The sequence below is a fragment of the Branchiostoma lanceolatum genome, chromosome 8, assembly GCF_035083965.1.
Source record: "Branchiostoma lanceolatum isolate klBraLanc5 chromosome 8, klBraLanc5.hap2, whole genome shotgun sequence".
In the NCBI taxonomy this organism is placed as follows: domain Eukaryota; kingdom Metazoa; phylum Chordata; class Leptocardii; order Amphioxiformes; family Branchiostomatidae; genus Branchiostoma; species Branchiostoma lanceolatum.
Genome location: NC_089729.1, coordinates 15,600,208 through 15,622,041, shown reverse-complemented (window position 1 = coordinate 15,622,041; position 21,834 = coordinate 15,600,208). Strand labels below are relative to the sequence as shown.

Genomic DNA, 21,834 nt, shown 5'->3' with positions numbered 1-21,834 from the left:
GTTTCCTAAACAAAGAAACAAACAAGCAAACAAGTATATAAACATTTTAGTCGCACAAGGGATGAATGGTTAAGACACGTTGTGGATATACAAACACCTGTTGAAAAATGAAATATGTCTTTATTGTGTTACATATCATTTTGGGTTATGAAACTAACGTGCCTTGTCAACCATTTTTGTATTCGCTTTAGTTGTTGTTGCTGTAACAGTTGCGTTATATATCTTTTATGTTTGCGTTTTTTTAAAGTATGCATTGTTTACGGCGCGGTCATCGTTGTAGGTCGTCTTACGATTTTGTGCGACACAAGCACGACTAACTCCCAACGTTCCTTAGTTTGTCAATCGGCGTACGACGATCATTTATGTACGACGAATTTCTTTCTAAGTAAAAATCATGATCACAAATAGAAATGCACCGAGTAGGCTGCTGCTAGGTTGCTTTTACAAATGGACATTTATACATAGGTGCATAGCACCGGTGTGAGCAACGGCCAACGCGTATATGAAAGATAACGACAAAAATAACATACCTGTTGCACTAGTACTGTACAGGTTGGTTAGAAAATACACAAGTAACAGTGCAGACACATCGGCAAATGTTCCGGTTTTCCTCATTGTTGGGGACAAGGCAAAAGTGCAGCACGGGGACTGGTGGTCGTGTCCTAGATGTTGTGACCGAGTGTTCCAATTGTCCACTATAGCGTGCTTTATAGTCCAGAAATTTGTAATCCTAGTGTATTAGCCACAAGGCTGATTCTGAACAAAGCCGACGGTCGCACGCAACTGTTGTTTGCTGTCCTTAGAGAGCCTGACCGTATAGCGCTACTAGCGGTCCACCCAGCACTACCACCGGTCCGGTACCATACAGCTCATGGTAGCGAGAGATTGTGCACTACACAGGTTTTTTTCTTTTATGCCGTGAAGATTCACGTATGTTAGTCTATATTGTTTAGTTAGGAGAATTTTTATTTTGTATTTCTATTTGTATATACTTGAATATTTCTCCTGGTGCTTTCACGATTAGCTTTCGGCGTCTATTTCTCACCGGGCCCCGGGCTGATTTTAACTCCGGGTTTAAACAAATCCGGGGCCGGGCCCCAAAACAGGCCGGCAGTCGTAGGGTGTCCTACGGGGCCAGGTATAGATCACGTCCGAAATTGCAAATAGCCCTTTATCTGCCCGGCGGAGCCCCTTTTCCAGTTGTGACCGTTTCCGCTAGTCTGGAAGGGTTAGTGTGCCCTTTCCCCTCGTAGCCACATAGTCATATCACCCCTTCACATTTTCGTGTTCTACTCAGCAACGCCCTCTGGAGATCCAAACTGATAGTGCATCTTTTTTGTTGACATGTAACTCCATATTGACATTTGTGTGTGTGTTCGGTGTGTGTGTGTGTGTGTGTGTGTGTGTGTTTGTGTGTGTGTGTGTGAGAGAGAGAGAGAGAGAGTAAGAGAGGGAGAGATAGAGAGATAGAAAGAGAGAGAGACAGAGAGACAGACAGAGATACAGAGACTGAGAGAGAGACAGAGAGACAGACAGAGAGAGAGAGAGAGACAGAGACAGACAGAGAGGGAGAGAGAGAAATTGTTTTTTTCCGTGATTCCTATAAGAAGTCGTCAGGGCTGGGGCCGGGGACAATGTCATAAAGAGAAAATCTATCCGTAGGAGTTAATTTGTAATTTTCTTCTAAGGGTTTTGGGCGTCCTTTCAATTCGCCACAAAGTAATTCATTTTCCGCAAATACAGTACTACAAAGACTCTCAGTCTGAATTGGATGCAAGGCGGCTATTGATTGGATGGATATCAGTTTGAGCGATTAATTTGCTGAATCAGCCGGGAGTCTAGCTTCCCGCAGTGACCGGTGATTAGTTATATAATTAGTTCTCTAGCGCCTGACGTGGCCAGGTAACCATACCATCGAGAGCTCCCACGGATCTCTACGGTGCTGGGGCGTTACACGCCCGCCCACGCCCTTTACCGCACGACGGAGAATTTCTTCTATTTCTCAATAACTACGGGAGGGCAGTTGTCAGAAAGTAGCCTCCACCAGGCCTTCCCAAGTGTCGTAGAATTTGACACAAAAAGTTCAATGATTGGCCAGGAGAGTCAGTCCACGGTAAGGTTAACATTTTCCCTACAAATGAAACCCTATGGTGGCCAATCGCTCCTGGGATATATTCTCCCTATTGCCGGCGTAGTCAGTTTTGTATGTAGAGACGAGTCAGAAAGGCAGCTGGAAAAATATGCTGTTAGAAATCAAGAAAAGCCCTATGCTTTGTAGAAGGGTTGGTTATAAAACACCCCACGCTAATCATACTATGATTGTTGGGACTTAAGTGGACCGGTAAGACACGAAACCCTTAAGAGGGTAATCTTTACCGGTAACCTTTCGCTCTTGTATGTACGTCATTAAAGGAGAACTGAACACCTGAAGTGGGTGTTATTTTCTAATAGATTAGGCCGTGTTGATTTGATTAGATGGATGACATCCGCGCGCGAATCCATTTTTCGTCCATTTCCGAAAAAAAGTTTCGACCACAGTACAAAATTATCAAACAAATGCTGTATACTAGTATTGCAAAGAAAATATTGGAAAACGGCACTAATGTCGTAGAATGCCAACATCAATTCCAAAGTCAAAGAAGAAAATGTGAAGAAATGAAAATGAAGAATCTATCATTCGCAATACCGTACGCTATGTGTTTAGTCATTTGTTCAACCTTCCTGAAAACGTAGATTTCATAATGGAGGCAACTTTTTTTGCCAAAATTGTTCTTAATTGCACGCTCGCATCAGTGTTGGGGTTTCCAGCGGATTTCATCCATATGATCAAATCAACATGGCCTTATGTATCTATGTATACATAATCATCCGACTTTTTCCAGAATTGCACTTAGGCCACAGCAAGTAAATCTTATGGATGACATCCTCCGCATCCTACAAAATTAACGATATATATAGGGCTAAAAAAACAAGGCGGGCAAAAAAAAACAAGATTCCTATATTTTCAAATTTTAAGATCATAAATCTTGTTAAACAAGAATTGAGGCGACGAAATATGATATCATGACCAACAGGTCTTTTATTCCTGTATTCAACCAATGAGGTTTCATATATAATATCAAACCTCCTTGATTCAACAGTAAACAGGTCCTTGTAGATGTGTATACATTTCAATAGACTAACTACAACAAATGCAGAAAAGAGGTTGTTGTACCATCATCTGAAGCAAGTACACTGGGTATTCATATGCGATGAAACACCTTGTGTACTAGTATACAGCTTAATTAACTAGACCCCCCCCCCCATTATTTATATAATGTCCTTGCTAGAACAAATGCAGAAAACAGCTTGTTATCATACCATCATGGGCAGGAACCACACTGGCTATTCATATGCAATGAAACACCTTAGACTGTCAACATTAACTTCTTGAAGGTGTGTATACAGCTCAATTAACTAGAACAAACGCAGAAAACAGCTTGTCATACTATCATGGGCAGGAACTGCACTGGGTATTCATTTTTGGCATGTTGACCACCGTCGGATTCGAAATCGGGCGAAAAATTAATGAGCGCGCTGATGTCATCCATACAATTTACTTGCTGTGGCCTGGTGAATTACGAGGCGTGTGTTTTGTAGAATAATATAATCTTCACTAACCCTATGCAGACCCTACCCATGTATGCCCTATACGTACAGACACTTTCTTCACCGTGAATATTTTCGGCATAAATAAGGGGCGATAATTAAGCACATCTAGATGGCCAGTTGTTGATAAGATATCAAAGAACATATAAAAAAACGAGTTTTTCTCATCGCCCCTGAAATTATTTTTGTAACCTAACTTTTGTCAGACCTGGACATGCACATTGTCTTTAGTCATAGGCTGAGATTGCTTAATTCAATTAGAGGGTACTTGTGGAGTTTACTAGAATACTGAATGCTCTTTGTTGCGTGTGGGACTTGCGGGTACTTTATCGTGTACTACAATGTATGATTGAGTAGTATGTATTTTTTACTTACTAAAACTTTGTCCTTACTAAAATTATCATCTACTTCAAAATAATACCCCCTTCTGGGATTTAGTTATCCTTTAAGTTTGAAAAAAATGTTGGTGTGAAACCGCCATGAACGTATATCCATTAACACAAAATGACTTGTTCCTTGCTCACACAGTTCGTCGTACATGTATTATTATATTGCATGAGAAATACTAAGTAAATTCGAATTTCCTGCTTATACAAACTGCACCTATTATGCAGCTGCATATACTCATATACATAAGATAGATATATTTATTTACTCAAAAAAGCCATAATCTTTAATTTATAGGAAAGCCTTTTTTTCGAAAACTAGGACAAACATGTCCTTTGTCCTACATACAATTTGTCACTTCACCTTGAGAGTCCATTTATAACTTCTAAAGATGTTTGTTCTTTAAGATGAAAAGATAACCGCATGTAACCTTATTGCTGCAGGCAAGAATGGAAATCTAAAAAGAATAATTCATTTATAACTTCTAAAGTTGTCTATTTTCTAAGATGAAAAGATAACCGCATGTAACCTTATTGCTGCAGGCAAGAATGAAAATCTAAAAAGAATAATTCATTTATAACTTCTAAAGTTGTCTATTTTCTAAGATGAAAAGATAACCGCATGTAACCTTATTGCTGCAGGCAAGAATGGAAATCTAAAAAGAACAAGAGTCCGTAGGACACAATTCTCCGTGAAGTATTTATAGTATGTACAAGTATTGACCCACACAAATTGCATCTCTGCTCAGTCCAAGTAGTGTTTTAGAGCAAGTAAAGAAAAAGTGTTTGTTTATCTTTTTCTTTCAATACAGGAGTGGTCAACCTGCTGAAAAGTATGTTTTTACAGCATGGCACAGATGGGATCTAGAAATTCCGGGAAAAGTCACAAAGTTAGATCTAGATGGCCCCTTTTCAATTATCAACGAACCATTCAGCCTTACAACTAAGATGTATCAGAAATCACAAATATGCAGTAAATCCTCTTTCCACAATTTATTGCAGGCCAGCCTGATCTATAGCTATCAAGCTATTTGCAATAAAAAAGGCTAATTTATATTATCGTAACATTTCACGAAGGTCAAAGGTCACCGGATCTAACCACCCGGAAGTGACACTGGCGCGCGCACTTTTCTGAGAGATATTTCTCAACAATCTTTCATCCCCTGTGTAAACTTTTTACATTGTCACAGCCTCCGTATTATAAACTACAAGTGTGGTAAGATTGAAGGTCCAGAGATTTGCCATTTTCACACTGTGCGTAAAAATACATCGTCCGTCCCGTGCGCACATACTGTATGCGAGGTGCCGAGGGACACGGCATACTTAATACACAGACTGGAGCTCACTCGGCACATGTTCGCAGCTAAAACTCACAATTCCCGTTGCCGCATTGGTATGTTACTTGGTATATCGTTTGCTAGGTTGCGTGTGGTGATGCACGTTGTCTATTTTTCAATGTAACAGTGACTATACGATCACAGCAAGTAAGGAAGATTTATACCCCGTATCTGCCTGAAGTATTCCAGTCATGCACAACGGATTATAACATGGTCCCTATGGCAGGGCAGTGGGACATAGCATTAATTATAGGGGTGCAATTACGATATTGGATTGACGTTTAAAGTAGTTATGGTGTAACAAAGCTATTGTGCATCCCCACGCCGAACCAGGCAAACGATATGCCAAGTTACACACCAATGCGACAACGGGATCGTGAGTAATAGCTGCGAACGCGCAAACAAATGCATTCCCAATACTCCCAGAAGGAGGTCATCCTCCTTCCCGGAGTAATAATTCATTAGATGAAGATTTGTTTTTGATCGTCGAACGCCTACAGTTCATCCGGGCTAGGTGGACTGGTGTAGGAAGCGTCCACTCGAGCGGAGGGGTGGACAGATCGCCACCCACGGCTGATGCGACGTTGTGATTTGCGTAGCCGTCGTCTGTCGCATAAATCCCCCGGCGCTATCTGTTTGTCTGTGCCGCTTGAGACATCGCTATCTCATAAACTCTCACGGTTGTCTCCTTTATCTGTATCTGTAAGGTCTCTTAAATCGAAGACATCTGCCTCGCTGTCATTGCTGCATGAGAAGATGCTTACAGCTGCGTTCTTTGTTCAGTGAAAAGCTGAACGAACCCGCCGACATTCCAGTGTCAAGAGCGCGCGGTGGCTTCACAGGTAAGGATATAGGCGTACAGCTTGTGATATCGATATATTTTAAGTATGTACACGTTTAAACATAGCCACATAGGGATGGAACGCGCTTACGTACACAGCCACAGACGCCCATGTGGGGATGCATGCCATTGTTTATAATAACGACTGTGCTCTAAACGATATGCTTTCATTGTGGATATCAATCATATCGATACAATTTGGGGTATGGTAAGGATAGATGTGTATCATGCCCTTCGTGATTTGATTTGATATGAATATGATCCATGGAAAATCGGCATCTAGTCGCCCCCCTCCCATCCCTCTCTGTATGAGAGTCAGCGCGGCGCACGGGCGGATGCGTCAGGAAATAATTTTCAAATCGCGTCGCTATTTTGATTATGGAAAAAATCCCGGTGAATGATTAATTAGTCTAGCCCGGCGCTATGTTTTAATGGATGGGAGTGTAAAGGCTTATATTTTCTTTCAAGGGTGGATTTTGGTCTGCGTGATGGTGGCGGTGTGGTATATATAAAGGGAACTGGGGCGTGTTGTTTTGCATCGCAGGAGAAAGTAGGTCATTGGGCAACATCAAAGTCAATACGCGTGTTCTCATCACTTTGTACTAGCTACAGGCCGTTTGATCGATTAGACAAAGGCGTTTTCTATTCTGCGTCAATTTAGGCAGGATGTCAATTTAAAAATAAAATCTAGTCCCCAAAATTTATTACAGGGCGAATGAGTTAGCCTGAGTGTCATCCTGTTTCAGTTCCAGGCTCTACCTTCACCAAACACAAGTGAAGTGAAGGTAGAGCCTGGAACTGAAACAGGATGACACGCAGGCTTCGAATGAGTGGGAAAATTTGTCGAAATTGGGTACGTAATCCGTCAAATTCAAATACAGTACATGTTAAACTAGCCCCTTGCTGTTTTTTCGTCCAATTTCTAATATTCATTCTTAGACGAGTTTGGCGTAGGCTTCTATAATCTACATGCTTAATGGTTCTTTAATACGGAAAGAGAAAGGAAGAAAGACAAGAAAAGCTTTGAAGTACCAATTTATAATCATGATTTCACGCTGATGAATCTGCCGTGAGTCTAGCTTATCGCACGAGAAACTGGGTCATTGGGCAACATCAAAGTCAATGCACGTGTTGTCGTCCATTTGCTGACCGCTTGATTAATGGTACAAAGGCGTTTTCTATTCGGCGGCAATTCACGCATGGTGTCGAATTATCTATCAAGTCACCCCCAGTATTTACTAGGGGATGAATGAGTCGGAAACTTTGTCGTAAATTGGGTAAATAATTCGTTAATTCAAAAATCATAAACTACTAGCCCGTGGGTCAATTATTGTAAATTATTTAGTCTATTTGGTACTATTTGGTGCTATTCGTTCAACCACTAAACGAGTTTGGCGGAGGCCTCTGTAATCGGCACGTTGGTTCTAACGTTAAAAAAAAAGAAAGAAAGAAGAGAAATGATTACAAAAACAATGGTTTCTTTTTTATTTCCATATTTGCGTTCTTTGGTACAATACAGTAGTGATGCTATATACATCATGTACATTATATAGGCGTACTTGAGTAATGAAAATCAGGTTGCTTCCAATTTGGAAAAAAAATTGGCCTAGGTTATTTTGGGACATGTAGTGATATGAACACTTAATGACCAATCGGGCGTCTTTCTACACAGTTCCCTAACATCATTATAATTTTGATAGAATTCTATTTATGGCTTGATTTAGATACGCTGTCACAACGTGTGTGTAACTAAGGGCGGTAAGGGCGAAGTGAAATGTCAACATGTCATAAAATATGGCTGAATTAAATTCTGGAGGTAACGGTTGATTGTGCAGTATGGTCAGACCACGGACCCGACAAAGGGGTGTTTTTATCTGCGACATTAGCTTCTTTTTCTGACAGCCGATCTCACATGTAACGTTACATGTATATCGCTATCCGTGAGCAAGGTAAAAGTATCTTCACTGGACTGCGCCTAATAACGCCAAATTGCGAAAGACATTCGCAAAGTGGCAACAACCGGCGCCAATATGTCACCTGAAATTGCGATTTAAATATGAAAAAAAAAAAAACATTTCACAAGAAAAGTCGAAATTGGCGCAAAAGGGCGCAATGGGGCACAGTATGACTGCATTGATAAATTTTGATTATTGTACATGGGTGATTAAGTCATTGACAACACTGCGATTTCCAATTAAGTTATCTTGTATTCAATTTGAAGCCGAAACAGCTGAGATTTGTGACATACCGGGCGCCTCACCACGCCTAAGAGTGTAACGCACTTCTCTCTCCTCCTCAGGTACTAGTATACTGGTAACCCCCAAGGGGTAAATATTAGGCTGGGGCAGAAATTTGGCGTGACACCGGGTTGCTCCCAATCGGCTGGTACCAGGCTGATAATTGTGTGGAAATCCAAGTAGGTCAGATTAGTGATGATACTGATACTGTAAATGAGAAACAGCTGGGGTTGGGGTCAATCTCCGGTGAGTCAAAATGCCTACCTGCCTATGTGCCTAGGTCAGTGACTGGGCCCTTGCTAGCCTGGATGCCAGACCCCTTACGGCCCAATCTCTAAAATATCTATCTATCACACACGATAGATATTTTAGAGATTGGGGGTCTGGCATTCAGGCTAGCCACTTGCTCCTCTCGTTTATCAAAGTCCCTCCGTACAGAAGAACAACGCCGTGCCTGCCTTAATTAAGCTTCTGATGTCTTTAAACTCGATCCTGTATCTTAAGCTTGGGGGTCTTCCCCGGGGTCTGGAGTTTGCAGGATCAGAGTCGAAATCCCGCCACTGCGCGAAAGGGGTCCATTTCCGGACAAATCCGATATTGACACATCACTGGGCATGTTACATATTCGGACCGTTTCCAAGTACTCAAATCGATACCTAACATATTCGGAAATATTTTGATTCAAGAAATATTTCCTAGCAAATTCGGATAAATACATCTTTTTATTTTTCCGGATACTGTTCAGGGTCGTATCGTAACTCCGGATACGTGTTTCTTTATGTATACGGAGATATCTGTTGTTAAGATACTTCGGCAATCCATGTTGTATTCTGACTCTGCCGTGACAGGTCAGATATCCGGGAATGTATTGACTCCGAAAATGTTGCTATTCATTTCCGGACAAATCCAAAATTTGACACATCACTGGGCATGTCAAATATACGGACTATTTTCAAGTACTTATTTTGACACCTGAAATATCCGGAAATATTGTGATGCAATGAAATATTCCTAGCAAATCCGGATAAATATAGTTTTTTTAATTTACCGGATTCTTTACGAGTTCGTATCATAACTCCGGATACGTATTTCGTTATGTATACAGAGACATCTGTTGTCAAGCGCGAAAGCGGTCTATTTCTGGACAAAATCCGAAATTTGACACATAACTGGACATGCCAAGTATTCTGAACGTTTTCGGACATTTTGTCAATACACAAAATTTACGGAAATATATTGAATCAGGAATTGTTTCGTTGCAGATCAAGCAAAATATGACTTAGGATACTTGCGGATACCGTACATGGGAGTTTCATTACTCCAAATGCGTGTTTCTTCACATACACGAAGATATCTGTTGACTTTGTCATGACACATATCCGATAATATTTCGAATCCAAAACAGTTGCTATCTTTATTAATGCAAAGCAAGTACTACCGATTATGTGCCATTTTAGTTTCTGTAGTCCAGGTTAAGGTATGCGTTCTACTGTACTTTCCCACATATCCGGGAATACATATGATGGCCCGCATCACCAACCGATGAACGCGGCGACTATTATGATGATGATGACGTTCCGTTTATGCAATATATTTCGTTCTCTGTGATAAAAAAAAAAAAAATTCCAGGCAAATCTGACTGTTGAACGTGCCGCGTATTCGGACAGTTTCCAAACAGGAATTTCGACACAGCATATCGGGAAATATTCCGATTCCGGAAATGTTCATTTTTTTGTCCAGGAAATATTTTGGTTTATCTTTTGTCCGTATACGAAGCATGTTTTCTGAAGGCGTTCCGGACTCCGAAAATGACCAGAATCAAAACAGTTGTCCCGAAATAAGTCCGGAAATGACAATCCATAGCAGAAGGGCATTGTGGGACACTTAGATTTCCGGACGTATTTGCGCGTATCATGACCAAGATACGGTCGGTACAATAATATATGTTGCCTCTAGGAGGAGCTTTTTGTCTCCGTGCTTGAAACTATCAAATCGATCAGCAAATACACAACTTCGGGTTTCTGGTAGTTCTTGAAATCTAAAAAAGAGATTAAGCCAAACAGTGACACACTTTGTGATCTTGTGCCAATCAAAGCAACTTAATTTAGATTTCCATAACCGATTTATACATGCATGTGCAAAATTGAAATACCTGCATCAATCTATTGCTAAAGCATGATATGAAGACAAGCGTGTGGCCTGCCATGGAAATATATTCATATATATATATGGGCACCCTTCCAAAACCGTATTGGCTTGGTTGTCTTCTCAATTGGGACATTGGTATGTGCACAATTACGATAAGATCTGGCCACCAGATGGTTTGGAAAATATGCCTGATTTCTGATTGGTCCGTTCATCTATGACGCATTCCTGGAATGTTAGCGCCAAACTTAACGGTTCCGGCAGAGTTGGAGAAAGAGCCGGGGTGAGCTGTTTCAGCGTGTGCCGGAGGTATCTGCCGGAGCCCGAGTCTCTTAACATCATATTCTCAATACGATCTGACGGAATACACCGCGAGATTCGTCTTTTCTGAACCAACTTGCAAAGACGAGGAATGACCTGCATGTACTCGGGAGTCGGGACCGAAGTGGATGGTACGAGGACAACGGGGTGCAGTGACCTCAGCGGAGCATCGACAAGCCGAGAACACGGTAACTGAACTTCCAATATCTACAATTGGAGACGAATTAAACTAATACATACATCAGAAATTAGTAATTTCTTACTCTAGTGTGTCAATTCGCAGCTAGGAGAGTTTCACAGAAATTGTTTTCAAGCAGCTCTTCCGTGAAGCACAACAGGCCACCCACATGTATCATAATAGAAAACATGTGTGTATACGGAATATCTGTAATCAACATTTTCCCGGATACTGTTAATGGTCACTTCTTTACTCCGAATACGTGTTTCCCTCTGTGTACGGAGATATCAGGGGTTGGAATACTACAGAAATCCATGCTGTAACATGACTACAGAGAAGAGTCAATATACCTGACAAATATTAGAAATTTTCTGAATATACCTACGCCGAATATATTAAGTTCAAGCAAAAACAACAATCCTCAGTGGTGTCGTATCGTGAAATATCAGTTCTCAGTAAATGCTACGTGTTTGGTGACCTGATACTCATCATATTGAGGACTGTGCCCTGGCAATGTGAGGATAATAAACATTATTTTGCTGCTGTCCTGTCGAGTTTAGTAACAAAAGGAATGTTGTGTTTCCAGCCACATCATTTGATAAGGGTTTTTATTTTTCAATTCTTTTTAGATTTTCAGTTCGACCTTAGGATCTGTTTTAACTTTAACATACCATACAGGAATGGTATTATAATCTGTTCAGTCTGTTGACATTATCTTTGACAGTACCTTGAAATAATTTAGAAATTATTCTTATGCGATCCGAAAGAAAACAGTCTTTTTTTCGTGATATTGTTTTGTTTTTGTTTTGGATACTGTACAGGGGCGTTTCGTAAGACCGAATACGCGTTGTTGATATATTACAACAACCCATGTTTCAGTTTTCTGACTATACATAGATATGATAAATATATTGACTAAGAAACTGTTGCTACCCTATGCCCAGGCAAAAGCAGTACTCCTGTTTCTTCCGTATACGTGCCACGTGCGTTTAAGTGGTTCAGATATGTGTTTTTCTCTATTTGCCGTTATATCCGGGAATACCAGTTTTCCGTATACAGTGTATGTAACATATTTCCTTCCTTATACGAGAAGGGTAGATTTCTAGGCAAATCTGAAGGTTACACCAAGGAGGTTAAAATAGGATATTTTTAACCTCCTTGGTTACACATGTCGCGTATATCTGGACATTTCCAAACAAGAATTTCCACACAGCATTTTCGGAAATATTTCGACACAGGAATTGTTCATTTGCGTGTCCGGTTAATATCTTAGAATATTTGTTGTCCGTATATGTTACATATTTCCTCATGGTATTCCGGAATCTGCATTCCTATCTCCCACACGTGTTTCTATGTAAAAAGTCTCTCCAGCAACGCGTATTGTACCTGTACTGTCTGCCAATAAGTCCGATGCCTTTCCGTTTTCCTAATTTGTGTTTCATCCATAATGTTTCAGTGTTTTTACTACTCAACTGATCGCAAAGTTCATTGACTTGGTTTGGGTTTGTCACGAGAAGTCTACAAAGATAATGTTTCAGTTGGGCAGTATTTCAACATTGTTGGAAACATAATTTACATTTCTTTATTGAGCCGACATTGTTCACTTTACCTTTTGCTATCGTTATTTGACCATATGCATGATCCGACTGGAATTAGACAAGGCTAAACTTTAAGTAAACAGGTATCCGGTCACTGCTGTCTTTAGTGTTGTAGACCATATTGTTTTTGATTCGATCGTTGTTTCGTTGTGTCATATCACTGGAGAGGGAGGGTGCGCATGTAGTAGGTATCTCCACATTCAATTTATTCTAGCCACTTTTTTTTTTCAGCATCTTCCGCTGAGTATATCAGGGGGTTATAAAGACAGTTCCAGTGCAGCAACATCTTTGCAGCAAACCAACCTGTGTGACTTCCGCACGCCTATCTTGGAATAATGATATGTCTGTTAATTAACACCTATACGTTTAAGAAGCAGTACTATTTGTATTAGAACATTCCTTTATGTGACACGGATAACATGTTAGACCTGGTGCCTAACAAAGTTAATCAATCCGTACCGTAATTGCCGTTGCGGGTGTGCCGTAAAACGCCCAGAATGAGTAGAATCATGTGAGAACACATTGTAAATGTTCATAAGTAAACTACAACTTGAATATCCCTATGCAAAATTTGTATGATTCATACTCTGATGTATTTATAGAGGTTACAGAAGAAGCTCTAAATGTTATGATATAACTTCTGCATACATTCTATATTCATTGATTTACCGAGTAAGAGATTTGTATCATTGGTTTTCAATTACCCTCATTCAGAATATTGACGTTATATCACGTATAGTCTCTATTGATCTTATTTTTACTTTTAATTACTTATACCTTGATTTCCAGGACTTATAACAGCAATGTTTTGTACATATATTACCACAATTTAGACTGTTCAAGATTGTTCACTGTGTAGTAAGTTATATACCTATTTCCGCTGTTGTCGAACATCTACCGATAACCAAATCTATATGCCTAACTTGAATCTGAATCATCAGTAAGCGTTACCATGAAACTGTTCAGATATAGGACTTAAACAATTACAGTGTGATTTAAAGTATTCTTGCTTTTCGTATTTTCTTTGCCATGTATCTAGTATGTTTAATCTCAGATATATAATTTCAGAACCAAAAACACGTTTCCGACTATAGATATTCATCGGTAAGTTGCTGGATGTCCGTTGCAGAAAGACTCCGAATACGCTGCAAAAAAGTTGGACTATCCGGGTGATATCCGGAAACAAAACTGCAGCATATCCGGATCCGGGTATGCGACGATGAAAAATGTTCCCGTTTCCAGCTCCAGATATTAATCCGTATTCGCGGTCTCTCCGTTGATAAAAAACCCGCATACGTTACCGGAAAGTCAGAATATTCGGGTGATATCCGGAAACAAAACGGTAGCATATCCGGATCCGGATATGCACCAATGAAACATGTTCTCGTTTCCGGCTCCAGATACTAATCCGTATTCGCGGTCTCTCCGTTGATAAAAAAATCCGCATACGTTATTGGAAAGTCGGAATATTCGGCTGATATCCGGAAACGAAACTTTAACATATTCGGATCCGGATATGTTGCGATTAAATGTGTTCCCGTTTCCGGCTTTAGATATTTATCCGTATTCGCGGTCTCTCCGTTGTAAATAAAATCCGCATACGTTGCTGGAAAGTCGGAATATTCGGCTGATATCCGGAAACAAAACTTTAACATATTCGGATCCGGATATGTTGCGATTAAATGTGTTCCCGTTTCCGGCTTTAGATATTTATCCGTATTCGCGGTCTCTCCGTTGAAAAAAAAATCCGCATACGTTACTGGAAAGTCGTAATATTCGGCTAATATCCGGAAACAAAACTTCAACATTTTCGGATCCGGATATGTTGCGATTAAATGTGTTCCCGTTTCCGGCTTTAGATATTTATCCGTATTCGCGGTCTCTCCGTTGAAAAAAAATCCGCATACGTTACTGGAAAGTCGGAATATTCGGCTGATATCCGGAAATAAAACTTTAACATATTCGGATCCGGATATATTGCGATTAAATGTGTTCCCGTTTCCGGCTCCAGATATTAATCCGTAAACTTAGGATATCGAGATCAAGAAACGTCTGAATATCGTCGGAAACGTAATATTGTCGGAAATATCCTATCATTGAAACGTCCGGAAATCGACCCTTTTCGCACAGTGCGCGTACAAATATACAAACCAGAGTTCCACGACCTCATACCTTTGCCAAATGATTTAACCTTTATGACTGACGTATTGGGAGTGTTTCTCATCAATTTTAACCTTTATGACTGACGTATTATGAGTGTTTCTCATCAATTATCATACAAGTTGATCGTCTTCACCCAAATGGCAGAAGTTGTCCAAAGTATGAGCTTAACAAAGAAGGTTATCTTAACATTCATCATCAATTATGCAAATGTGATCCTTATAAACATGATTTGATTCAACGATGTTCACATTCACATAACTTCCAAATGCTACAAGTATGAAATTGCCATAATTTACCAGCATGGAATTACAGTAGTTTCTCATTGATTATGCAAATTAGGTCTACATTTGCATATTTTCTATCCGTCAACATTCCTCTCTTCCTCAGTTACAAATGTCACATCACAAAACATAACATGGAACGTATGTATACAATTTTTATATTTTCAAGAGAGCAAAGGCGATTGAAATAAAATACCGTATTAATCTTTTGTTTCCTTCGCCAAAATGTTGGTATGCAGATAGCTTAAGTGATGATTTACATAATCACCTGCTAAAAATGCAAATCAGGAGCAAATGTGCATAATCAATGAGAAAGTTTAGAAATCCCTAGCATTCCATGATAGGACTCTGAAACACGTGAATATGTAACTGAAAAAAAAGAGGAATATTGATAGGTATTATTGTGCAAATGAGTACTTAATGTGCATAATTGATGAGAAATCCCATGATTCGATAGTAGTGAATTATGGGAATTTCATGGCATTTGGAAGTAAATAAGGACATTATTAAACTTAAATCAGGTAAATGAGCGCCTTATTTACATAATTTATGAGGAAATGCTTTTAATACTTTGAACTACCTGTGTTATTTTGGTAGAAAAGTTGATCAAATGATATGATCTATGCGAATGAGGACCTTATTTGCATGAGGACCTTATTTGCGTAATCAATGAAAAACATTTATGATACGTCACTCGAATTGAACGAATAGGTTAATGTACCGTCACACACCATGCCTGTCACGTTCTATGCTTTCCCAGGCACAGAACGTGACACAGCCCGACCGTCACAGACTGTGCCCGGAAGTGCTGTCAATCACTGTGTTTCCATATAAGGCAGCGTGTTTTTGTTTACCGCAGCTCCCCCCCCCCCCGTCATCTTTGTTTTTTGGGGCGCTGAGGTAAGGAGGAACAGCGTAATTCTCGCTCTGTAAAATAATTGAATAACTTAGACCTAGAATTGAAGTGGCACAAAAGGACAGTGTCTATAACAGATGCTAAAGAAAAAAAAACAATTTGTAAGACTAAATATATTCTATCCAGGGAAACCAGATCTAGACTAGGATCGGGCCACTTGCCGGTTACTTCGACGTCCCGAGGCAGTCAGCTCGCCCGATCTAAATCAATGCTACGGGAAGTTGTAGCCCCGGGCACTGTCCAAGCACGGTTCGTGACAGTGCCGGAGGGTCACAAACTGTGCTTTTGCCTCAGGCACGGTTTGTGACACTCAGGCACTGTCACAATCCGTGCCTGGGCACAGTTTGTGACAGTGCCCGAGTGTCACAAACCGTGCCTGGGGCAAAAGCACGGTTTGTGACACTCGCGCACTGTCACGAACCGTGCCTCAGGACACAGTCGTGAATGGCAGGGTTCGGGGCGGATTTCTGTTGTAGAAATTCGTGATGAGACGTCCGTCTGTTTGTGCCACATCAACTCTAAGTCCAAATCATCCAAGACAAGCGCGAAATGTATTTCAATGAGCGAGAATTACGCTGATTCTTTCTCATCCCAGCGCCCCGAAAAAAACAAAGATGGCGGGCTGCAGGGAAAAAAACGCGTTGGGCAGACTCCTCCCCCTCAAAACACTAAGCTCCGCCCAAAAGCACAGTATGGGATAAGACCCCCTGTGTGTCACGAACTGTGCTCGGTTGGGCACCATTCGTGACGGTGTCCGAGTGTCACAAACCGTGCTTTTGTCCCAGGCACGGTTTGTGACACGCGGGCACTGTCACAAACCGTGCCTAGGCACCAAACGTGACAAAGCACCAAACGTGACGCGACAGTTAACATCATGAATTTGGCGAAGGTATGAGGTCTCGGATCTCTAGTTCAAGTTTTAATTATCATTGGCATGTACCATCATCTGGAGCCAAAGATGACTATATTCGGAATAATCACATTCATTCGTCCTTCCGTCATTCATACTTCCATCCGTCCCTCCAACCATGACCCATGCACCGACCCACGCACCCACACAAGGACACCCACACCGACACGTCCGCCATCGCTAAAACGACCATATTGCGCACCCGGCATCCATCCAGCAGGCAGCTATCTGTATACAGCCGGGAGCATTGCCAAGTTCGTCACATGAATACTAACCTTTGCGTTACGTAAGCGGAATACTACTCTTATGTAATCTGGCATATACAGGAGAGGTCGCAGTCTGGCCGCCATGTGACCCAGTTTAGTATTACAGTGTAGACCATTATCATACCGGGGGAGGGGGGTGTCGCATTTGCGGTAGAAACTGTGTCATTCTTTGAACGCCAGAGGAAAGAAACACTTCGTATGGTTTTGAACGTATACAGTTTATCGAGACGCAACCATACAGATCCTAAGAATATTTGAATTATAACGGTTGGCATTCCAGTTCGTAGCCGCTGATAGCATTTCGTGGATCGTCCCCCAATGTTTATTTTTATGGTAGGGCGTGTGAGACAGACAGGGAGGCGTATTGCAGAAGGCTACTGACGTCGTTGGCTATATCATGATATGTACAACATACTGGTGGCACGGCGAAATCTCATGGTTGACAGACTGATACGGGATTTCATCTGGAAGACATCTATGAGATGTTTGGACGCTAGGTAAGATGGTGGTAGTCTATAGCTCTGTCAAAGTCATTATGGCCAGTGTTGTTGTATATAAGCCCTTCTACATTCATGTCAATTATTTACCCTTTTCTTGTTTCTTGACAATGGAGATCAGTTTTATATGGATAACGTTGAGTAGTCAGCTAGATGCACATGATATGCGAACACACAGCACATGTACGCAGATGTATATCGAGAATTATCGACCGGTTGCAACACTAGCAGGCTTAAAAACCTGACACGAGGAAAATCACGTATGCGTTGTCGATTGCTTTGACTGCATAATGCATAGATTTCCTCGACGCTGGGGAATTTATAATTCAGAATTGTTCTGTAAGTGTCATAGACGTCCAAGGTCATAGTAAATGTTATCGTGACGTGCAGAAAATTTAAGCTCAATAATTCATTGAGTGAATACAAAATGTATCAGGCATTGTCGGGTGCTTGTCGATGGCATAAAACTAAAACGAACCGTTGCATAGTAAAAGAAAGCCGCTAGGGGGCGCAAATATACTAATTTATTTCCTTCCTGGCAAGGACTACGGGCCAACAAGAATACATAACAAAGTATATCTCTTTGACGTACTTTATTAGAAAAGTAAACCCTCAAGTAAAAAATCTTAAAACATAACTTACGAGATAAAAGTGAATATTCAGGATTGCATTACCACATTGTAAGCTTGAATTAGATAGACAAAAATATGTGTGTTTAATTTGCCCCCCTCCCCATCTCAATTCGTTAAAGGCTGAACGTTGAAATTTCGGAACCTGAAATCCAAACTGTTGCCTAGGGCCAACACAGACACAGGAAATTTTTCCACAGCCCGCTCCAGAGAAAGACCTTCATCGATTAATAAAGAATTCGGCCAGGCAAAAATCACCGGGAGGGCTTAGTTTAACAGGCGGGGATGGAAGCTTCAAGTGCCGAGGAAACCGAGCTTACAGCCCTGGAAGAAACTGTAGTGACCGAGTTCAAAAGTTCGGCTGACGCAATCTCAGTAACACCCCCTAGTCATTTCCACTTTGCCGGAGACCTCGCTGCGACAGTGCTGCGACCTAAAATTTGGCAAAGCGCTCAACGAATTTCATAGATGAAAAAATGAATCTTTTTGTCGCTTTGTGCGTTTTTTGCCTTTTCAGTCATATGTTCACATGAATAATAGTCCAACTCTGAAGTCAAAGGTTACACAAATCCAATTTAGGTCACAGTGAGGAAGAAAAGCGATCGCCGACTATTGGAAATGGGGCCAAAGTGACAGGAGTATGAGAAGGTACAGAACAGACTATGTCAATGTCACGTGGTCGCCTGGAGGTCCCTGTGGCTACTTAAAGGCTAAGGCGCATGCTTGACAAACGATAATGCCAGTGCGGACGTCATACATCATTCACCTGTCAGTCTATTGTTTCCTACAAGAGTGCCTGAAGAGATAAATGTCGTTCGTTGACCCCGACTATGATCAGATTAGGGTACGCATCCCTTTACCATACTGACCTAGCAGACGTCTAGCTTTGAGTTATTTTGGTCGCTTCTTGTGAGACAGTATCATTTGATTCTTTGACGTTTTCATGTAACACGGCTTTATATGGCTTTATACGGCTTTTTACGGCTTTATGTAACGCCGTTTTCATGGAACACGGTTTTCATGTAACACTGACCTAGCAGACGTCTAGCTTTGAGTTGTTTTGGTCGCATTTTGTGAGGCAGTATCATTTGATTCTTTGACGTTTTCATGTAACACGGCTTTATATGGCTTTATACGGCTTTTTACGGCTTTATGTAACGCTGTTTTCATGGAACACGGTTTTCCTGTAACACTGACCTAGCAGACGTCTAGCTTTGAGTTGTTTTGGTCGCTTCTTGTGAGACAGTATCATTTGATTCTTTGACGTTTTCATGTAACACGGCTTTATATGGCTTTATACGGCTTTTTACGGCTTTATGTAACGCTGTTTTCATGTAACACGGTTTTCATGTAACACTGACCTAGCAGACGTCTAGCTTTGAGTTATTTTGGTCGCTTCTTGTGAGACAGTATCATTTGATTCTTTGACGTTTTCATGTAACACGGCTTTATATGGCTTTATACGGCTTTTTACGGCTTTATGTAACGCTGTTTTCATGTAACACGGTTTTCATGTAACACTGACCTAGCAGACGTCTAGCTTTGAGTTGTTTTGGTCGCATTTTGTGAGACAGTATCATTTGATTCTTTGACGTTTTCATGTAACACGGCTTTATATGGCTTTATACGGCTTTTTACGGCTTTATGTAACGCTGTTTTCATGTAACACGGTTTTCATGTAACACTGACCTAGCAGACGTCTAGCTTTGAGTTGTTTTGGTCGCTTCTTGTGAGACATTATCATTTGATTCTTTGACGTTTTCATGTAACACGGCTTTATAGTAATACAGATAATTAAAGCTACCTGTCACTCCAAAAGTATGGACACAGTATGCTTAGCATCTAGAACACGAGGTACAAAATGTGTAATTTACGCCAATTTTTCATGTTATGCAAATGAGGACGTAGTTTCCAGGTTCAATGAAGAAAATTCATGTTTCAATCGAGCTCTAGATGACAGAACTTCATACAATTACATATTTGATTTGGTCTAAAAAACAGGGTACATGCATGTAAGGTATCCGGCCATTTATCCCAAGTAACACCACTGACAATATCTTATGTACAAATATTCTCAGGGACTACTTAACACCACCGAGTATTAGTAAATTTCAAATATTTGAACTTGTTTTCCACTGCATTTCGCTGACAGGACGCTTAGATTGTTTAACTTGAGTTATCATTATCAAATCATTGTGTACGTTAGTGACCTTATTTGTATATATGCGTAGTTTTCAACATTGTAATTGTATGTGATGTGTCAGACACCCAAAATCAGCCACGCTGCCTGGGTGGTCTTGTATTGCCGTTGCAATTTGAATAAAATAAAATAAATAAAATAAAATAAAATAAAATAAAATAAAATAAAATAAAATAAATAAAATAAATAAACTTGAGTTTGTTTCTAAACTCTGTTAACATAACTTCACCGTGGTACATAAATCCAGCACTTCCAAAAACAATGGGTTTGAGAGATCTGTAGTGCAGCACACCCCCAGGTATGTGCAATTTAGATATACAAGAGTGCATTATACTGGGGGATGTTGGGTTGGAGATCTATTTGTTTGGATGTATCTTTTTAGGGTACCGGTGGCGGAATTATGTACCCTGACAGAATTATGTTAGTAGATGATACAGTAGCTGCATGTGTCGTTTCGTGCGTTGTTTTCGGTTCACGTCATTGTTGTTACTTGTTATATTGTTGATATTATTTTTGTTTGTAAGAAAAGAGGGCTGCAATAAACAATAATGCTTTTAGCCCAAACCTCGTAAAATGAATGTGAATAGAATAAAACATAAAATACATAAACAGGGTAAGATAACCGCAGTTTCTTAGCAACCAGTGTAGTAGTGCGAGTTTGTCACTGACTAAGAGACCCTCCTACATTTCCTCTAACATTTCTGCACGTAACGCCAAGGTCTTGTTAACTTGCAGAAGACACCACAATTCTGTGACCGCACACAGTTTCCAAGTATTTAACGAAATTTCTCTTGAAATATAGACAAGGATCGGTCTTGACTAGACCACCAGAAAGGTGGCAGTCCCCCGAGATTTTTGTTTGCAGTTTCAAGGATTTTTGAACTTGTAAACGACACCACAATTTTATAAAGGCGCAATTTCCTAGTATTCGACGAAATTTCTCTTAAAATGTAGACAAGGATCGGTCTTGACTAGACCACCAGAAAGGTGGCAGTCCCCCAAGATTTTTGTTTGCAGTTTCAAGGATTCTTAAACTTGCAAACGATGCCAGATTCCCGTGACTATCGTAACTCCAAGTTTCTTTCCAGGTACTACGCTAAATTTCTGTTGAAAAGCTGATAGAAATCTGCCTTAACGAAAGTTGAAATAAAGTTCTAGTCTACGCCTTCAGATTGTGGGGCGCATTCCCAAAATCCATCTGTCTGTAGTATAGAAATAGCAATTAGGCTACAGAAAGTAAATGTTGTTGACATGTTTACCTCTAGTGTCACTTCTACCTCA

The 21,834-nt window shown here is 40.5% G+C and overlaps 1 protein-coding gene and 1 long non-coding RNA gene across 4 annotated transcripts in view; both read left to right on the top strand.

The window, feature by feature from the left end:
- The first annotated feature begins 5,947 nt into the window (after positions 1 to 5,947).
- Positions 5,948 to 21,834, top strand: part of LOC136440225 (ileal sodium/bile acid cotransporter-like) — a 36,859-nt gene continuing 20,972 nt past the window's right edge. Inside the window, exon 1 of one of the 3 annotated variants that reach the window (XM_066436117.1) lies at positions 5,948 to 6,213. The gene's annotated coding sequence lies outside the window, so the exon portion shown is untranslated. Of the gene's footprint in view, positions 6,214 to 17,421; positions 17,725 to 21,834 lie in introns of those variants that run through there. The other 2 variants (XM_066436118.1, XM_066436116.1) reach the window with 2 other exon arrangements.
- LOC136440711 (uncharacterized) lies at positions 9,005 to 13,694 on the top strand. Its single transcript, XR_010756694.1, has 2 exons — positions 9,005 to 11,103; positions 12,923 to 13,694. It is a non-coding gene; the product is annotated as an uncharacterized lncRNA (long non-coding RNA).